This window comes from Babylonia areolata, chromosome 3, assembly GCF_041734735.1.
Source record: "Babylonia areolata isolate BAREFJ2019XMU chromosome 3, ASM4173473v1, whole genome shotgun sequence".
Classification (NCBI taxonomy): Eukaryota; Metazoa; Mollusca; class Gastropoda; order Neogastropoda; family Buccinidae; genus Babylonia; species Babylonia areolata.
This window is the reverse complement of record NC_134878.1, coordinates 48650691-48657736: the sequence shown is the minus strand read 5'-3', so window position 1 is coordinate 48657736 and position 7046 is coordinate 48650691.

The following is a 7046-nucleotide window of genomic DNA, read 5'->3' as shown; positions in this document are numbered from 1 at the left end:
TCTCCCTTTCTCTCTCTCCCCCCTCTGTTTCACATGGAGAGAGAGAGAGAGAGAGAGAGAGAGAGAGAGAGAGAGAGAGAGAGAGAGAGAGAGAGAGCACCGTATATTTGTTGTAATCAAAAAGAAAACCCCGATTCATTTTTGCGACACTTAGTTTTACAATGCAAATAGCAAATGAAAAGACCGTCGTGGTTTGAACTATAAATAGATAAAAGCATTTTAACGGAAATCGCGGGCAAAGACCGTCAATCTTGAATGAAATGCTAAAATAAAGACATATTGACGTGGGCTAGATTGTGGACGAAGACCGTGCTTCAGTTGACTGAAACGCTAAAATAAAGACATACTGACGTGTGACAGATTGCGCCGGGGCCACGTTCGCTGATTGTGAAAGACAATGACGTCGTCCGTGCTCTCTGTAACTGCTGGGGTGCTGGTCACGTTGCTGGGTTGTCACGTGACACTGCCCATCGTCTCAGCGGCTACCATCGGGCGTAAGTACTACGACTGTTGTGGGCCAGGGAATTTAGATTAAAATTTGCGTTAGGTCAAAATGTGTGCAACAAAACCGTTCTTTTTACGATAAAATAGAATAAATCATACTGATCACACTGATATAAAGTTGACCACTATATGGGGGCGGGAACACAAGTAGATTTTGATTTTTAATGTCCAGAATCGAATGTTTTTATTACTTCTGCCTGTGTGAGAGGGCCTTAGAAAGAGTCGAAGGTTACGCAAGCGCAGTATATGGGGTTGCCAGAGGAAAGCGTTCAGCGCGGTACGGTACATGTGACTGACTGCTGCCGCGCTGATGCTGATCTGTGAGCAGGTCACTGCGGCAGACAACTGATTCTGAACAGAAAGTTAGGAACAGAGCTCTTTGGGGTCAAAAGGAAACAAACATTTTCAATTTCATGTATTTCATATGAAACTGATAGAAGACGCAAATCCGCATTTTTGAATATTTTCGTTTCTTACCATTCATGACATATCATAAAAGAATGAAATCGGTATTATACCGACTGCAAAGGTGAATTTACGAAGGCAGCACGGGATCATTTAGTTCGTAAGTACAATTTTGTTGATATTTTACGTAATGCACAACATGGATATACTCCATGCTCTGCTTATTAACGTATAGAATATAATATCTAAATATGCTTTAACCCGGTTCGGTTTCAATGAACATTATCGGCGCTCTGTCCAGATAATAAATTCGGAAAGTATGGAGGGCAGATGATGGCAAAATTGAACATCATGTTTTGATGTGGAAAGAACGGTATGAAATGCATATTTTTCTTTGGAAATGAGCCGGTATTTGCAAATGTGACTCACGAACCCTGGCGCAGTGGACGTCGATTTAGCGTGGGATATAAATAATAATCATAATGATAACAATGGATCATAAATTTTATTAATGATTATGCAAAACTTTGTTGTAACACGTGTAACATTGAATCCAAGTTACCTGAACTAACTTTCCCGAAACAGGTGTTTGAATTACTGGATTTATAATAATGATAGTAATAAATCTACCATGCGATCCTTAGCCAATGCAATGCGTTCAAACAAAGCCTGTGCAAAATTATGTATTTCATTAATGATTACCTAAAACCTTATGACATATGTAACATGAAACCCAAAATACCTAAACTAACTTCCCCGCTCTGGATGATTTTTTTTTCCGAAACACTGCAGGCACTCCATTTTCACATCAATTCTCCCCAGTGTTTAACTGTTTAAAGTACTACTGTTCATCTTATCATGAAATGGGAATTGTATGATTTATATCACTTGACAAAAGTTTTCCTCTTTATCTGAAGAATTGTGATCAAAACACCGGATTCTTTGTATCTTTCTATTCGATCAATCAACAGAAAACTGATTAGCGTTATCCTCACAGTGAGCAAATATGTAGGACTGCAGAAAAACAAAATGTAATGAAAGTAAGACTATGAGAAAAAAACAAACCAAACAAAACAACAACAACAACAACAACAATAACAACAACAAACAACTAAAAATAAGGAATTTTATTATCTGCGTGAAGCAGAACATGTGTTCCGTGTTCGAATATGACACCTGACTTCATCTCAAGCACTACTAAACGTGAAATGCTTCAAACTTAATTAATTTTAAGAAATTCATTCACAATCGATGTGTAGTTTGGTTTTTCAGAACTTGTGTGATGTAAAATGTGACTGTTCTAATCAAATTCTGCAAAACAATAAGCGCGTAGGGACTGACGTGTGTCTGATACAACGAATTTTTTTCGTTCCACACTTCGTCTGTCTTGTCAACTGATAAACTACATCATTTCGTGATAAAACTTCACCAGACAGCAAAAGCCAGAATCAAGGTAATTTAAGGGGGTGATTTTCTACTTTGAACTTTGTTGTTTGGAACTTTTGATGCAATAAGTCTTCAACTGAAAGCAGTCTTGCCGAACTACATGCGTTGACTTGGTTCGAAATCTTACGCCAGTATCCGAATATTACCGTATCTCGCCATGTGTCAGAAACAGTGATTGTGTCTGAACTTAATCGGATCAGAGAAAAATGCACAAACAAATCACAACAACGACGAAATTAACATACACAGTTTAAAAAAAGAAAAAAATGCAAACACGGGGTGCGAATGAACATACCACACGCTGTCGGAAACAACACATTCTCTGAATCTGTGTTCAAACACACACGACTGAAGGGTGTTTGTCAAACCGATTTACGCTTTTCCGCGATGAATCCGTATGATTTATGTGAAAACAGAAAAGCGGAACTGAAAATTAATATGCGACGTCGATTGCATTTAAATAGTTGAATAGACTTTTTCCCCAGAAAATGAATGTATGTGCTGCAGAAGATAGATGTGTTAATCACCTGTTGCAAGTAAAGAACGTGTAGTGTATTCATGAATGTGCTTGCCTTTGAATGAATTAAAAAAAAAAAAAAAAAACACGTCAAGAGGAACGGGTTGTTTACGTCTGTCACGCGGGGTTTTTGCGTAACTTAATGTACCATTTTTATTGATGATCAATGTTTTATTATCACAACAAATGAATATAGATCAGGTCTGTATGTACTGGATTTTAATCAGGTTTGTACTTATTTGTTTCTGACCACTTCATGTTCAGACACATTGCCTTGTCACAAAATGGCGCCGAAATTTTGGATGTCTTTAATAATTTTCAACACATTTAAGACACAAGAACAAACCATATTCTCGCAAAATTATTGCAGACATTTCTCTAATGAATTGCAATCCTGATAATATGTGAAACACTTGAATAATCATTGTAAAGACATGTTTATACTGAATCAGACTGAGAGACCGCTATTTCCAACAAAGTTCTGGAGACTGACCCATTTTCATTTCCAGGCAGTCTTTGCTCTTCATAACTATCTGATGCACTTCATTTTGCCACCTGCATACACCAGCCAAATACATTTTCTTTTCCATGCTAAACTGACGTGTGTACTGCGCCAGGGTTCGTGAGTCACATTTGCAAATACCGGTTCTTTTCCAAAGAAAAATATGTATTTCATACTGTTCTTTTTACATCAAGACATGATGTTGGTCGATTTTGCCATCATCAGCCTTCCATGCTCTCTGAATTAATTTTATTGTCTGGACAGTGCTCCGACAATGTTCATTGAAACAAACCTAGTTAACACGTATTTAGATATTCATATATAACACGCTAATAAGAAGAGCATGAAGTATTTCCAAGTTGTGCATTGCGTAAAATGTCAACATAATTGTTCTTACGAACTAAATGATCCCGTGCTGCCTTCGTAAACTCATCTTTGCAGTCGGTATAATACCGATTTCATTCTTTATGAAATGTCTTGACTGGTAAGAAACTGTAAAACATTCATAAAAGTAAATTTGCGTTTTCTACCAATTTAGTATATAATAGATGAAATTAAAAATGTTTGTTTCCTTTTGACCCCAAAGAGTTCTCTTATTTTCTGTACGGTATCTGTCACCTGCCGCAGTGTCCTACTAACGGAGGTATAGGACAGCATCAGCGCGGCAGCAATCAGTCACAAGTACTGTACCGCGCTAAACGCTTTCCTCTGGCGACCCCTTATACCGCGCTTGCGTAACCCTGGCTTCCTTTTGCCTTGCGACTCTTTGTAAGGGGCTCTCTCATGGCCAGAAGTGTGACAAACAATTATTAAAAACCAAAAGCTGTTGAAAAAGCTCGCTATCGCGGAATGTCTGTTGCAAACACAGAAGTATATATCCATAGTATCAAGGAAAGAACACAGGTAACAGACACATCCATGCACACAAAAAAAAAAAGAAAAAAAAGAACTGCAATAGTCTTTTTACTGTATCATACATCATGCAGGTATCCCATCAAGAGGCGTAAAATTGAAATCAGTTACGCCATAGACACTAGAATTAGTGATATATTAGTGTCTATGGCTACGCGAACAAAAACTCGCATCAACTGATTGACGCAAGCTGTGATGTGAGCGACCGACACCCAGACGAGTTAGACTCGAACTGATTTGCCCAGACAGCTAGCTCGCACACTCATACTATAAGTCTTTCGGGGCGCCCTCTCATTGGGTAGAACTCCGAATAAACTTCAACATCCAGGTAAGTTCCGTTTAATCAGTCAATTCGCCTGCTCCTTATCCGCCCGTGTACATAAGTTCTTGTTGTAGTTTTTGTTTGTGTTCGTGCGCGCGTTTGCATGTGTGTGTGTGTGTGTGTGTGTGTGTGTGTGCGTGCGTGCGTGCTCGCGCGCCGGCCTTTGTATGAGCCTGTGTGTGTGTGTGTGTGTGTGTGTGTGTGTGTGTGTGTGTGTGTGTTTTATAACACTACTACTAGCCCTACTACTACTACTACTACTACTACTACTACCACGTATATCGCCTTACGTGCCTCTTGTTTAGCGAAAAGTGAGTGCGTGGACCAAGCCTCCGACTGCGTCACCCGGAGCCTGGCGATCGGCCAGTACCCGCACTGCACGGACTGCACCATGTTCGCCAAGTGCAACGGGGCCACCAGCGCCATCATCACCTGTCCCTCCGGCCTCCATTACGACTTCCTCGTGGGGGTCTGCGACTTCATCGGGCTGGCCACCTGTGGGTGAGGTTATATGTAGTTATATACATATACCACTGAGATACAGAGAGAGTGAGAGTGAAAAAGAGTGATGTGTACATAGACAATTGAAGGAACATTAGCTAATAGTATTGCACATATATGGAATGTACTACCTTTGGAAACTAAATTTGCACAAAATACTAATGTGTTCAAAAATCTCCTTGACATGAACATCAATTTAAAAGAGAAATTTACTGACTTTGATGAGTAATCGATTTACAGAACATGTACAAGAAAACATATATGTATCCCACAAATAAAAGGAGACCGATATTGAAGGGGACATAAAAAGGCCGTGAGGCCTAGGCAGTCAAATGCCAGTCCCTACACTACTACTACTACTACTACATAACTTTACGTAGTGGAAGACGTCATGTAAGGCCAGAAGGATGACGTAAAAAATAGCATTACGTCACCTCAGTGTTATAAGTGTAGTCTGTGACCAAGCTGCCGGGTGGCAGCGAAAATTCAGATTTTATTTTTTTGTTTAACAAAATAGGTGTTGTTTTTCAACTTTGTTATATATATAAAGAGAAAACAGAAAAAAGAAAGACAAACACATCAATCTGTCAAATATTCCAAATTTTCGGAACGATCACGTTCCTTCCTCAAGGGATGGGATAAGTTGTTTACATGTTACCATGGTCACTCTTACGTAGCTATTATGACGCAAGCACGCCATGACGTACATGTTGTGATGCAATTTCACTATGCCAGGTTTCGCCCAGAGCCTAATGAATTGCAATTGTCTATTTTCTTCTACTGTCAAAGAAATAAGTTCCTTAAAACCTAACTTACTGAATAACTCAATCAACAGTAGAGAAACAAAACGATAAATAATAACAATAAGAAGAAAAATGAAATAAAAATCAATGATAAATAAATAAAGAAAATAAACAGAGATTTAGAATAAATAAAGAAAGAAAGAAAATAAAGGTGTATGGGGGGAGATAATCAAAAGAAGATTAAGAATGATGATGATGATATTAATAATAAAAACAACAACAACAACAATAATAATGATAGAATTTAAGAAATAAAAAAAATAACAAAAAAATAAATGAATGAATTAAAAAAAAATAACAAGAAAAATAAATAAATAAATGAATAAACGAATAAAAATAAATAAATAAATAAATAAATAAACAAATAGGGGGGGGGAGGGAGGGAGGGAGGGTTACAATTATAAACAATCAAATCGTTGAGATCAATGGGCTGTATTACAAAAAGAGAGGCATATAAGAAAAGTACTGATGTGGGGAAAGAATGGGAAAGGGTTGAAGTTTACACACACACACACACAGAGATATATATATATATATATATTTTTTTTTCTTTTCTTTTCTTCTTCTTCTTTATTTGCTGGGTGGGTGCGAGGGCGTAAGGGGTGGGAGTAGGCCCGGTTCCCGGGGGTGGAAGGGAGGAGGCGGGGAAAGGGAGAGGAGGGGTGGGGAGGGGAGGGGGAAGAGTGATTCTGATGGAGACAGTATGGGGTTTGGGGATCGGGGGGGGGGGGGGGGGGGGGGGGGGGGGGGGGGGGGGCCGGGGGGTGGGGGGGAGAGAACAAGAGGGAGGTTTGTTCGTCTTTTCTGAAGAGAGAGAGAGATAGAGAGTCTACAAAAAGGAGGAGACAAAATACAGATCCCATGTGCAGCAAGTACAAAGCACACTAATATGAAAACACACACACACACACACACACACACAAACAAAAACAAAAACAAAAAACAACAACACAAACTGCAGCAACAAGTAAGAACTTTGTCCCTGGCCAGATTCTGCAGGAGAATTCCATTTTAATAGTCACCACAACAAATACGCATGCAGACAGGGAAAAAACAAAAAACAAAAAAAAACTGGTGCGGGGTGGGGGTGGGAGTGGGGGTGGGGTTGCACACTGGCGACGCGTTCTCCCTTGA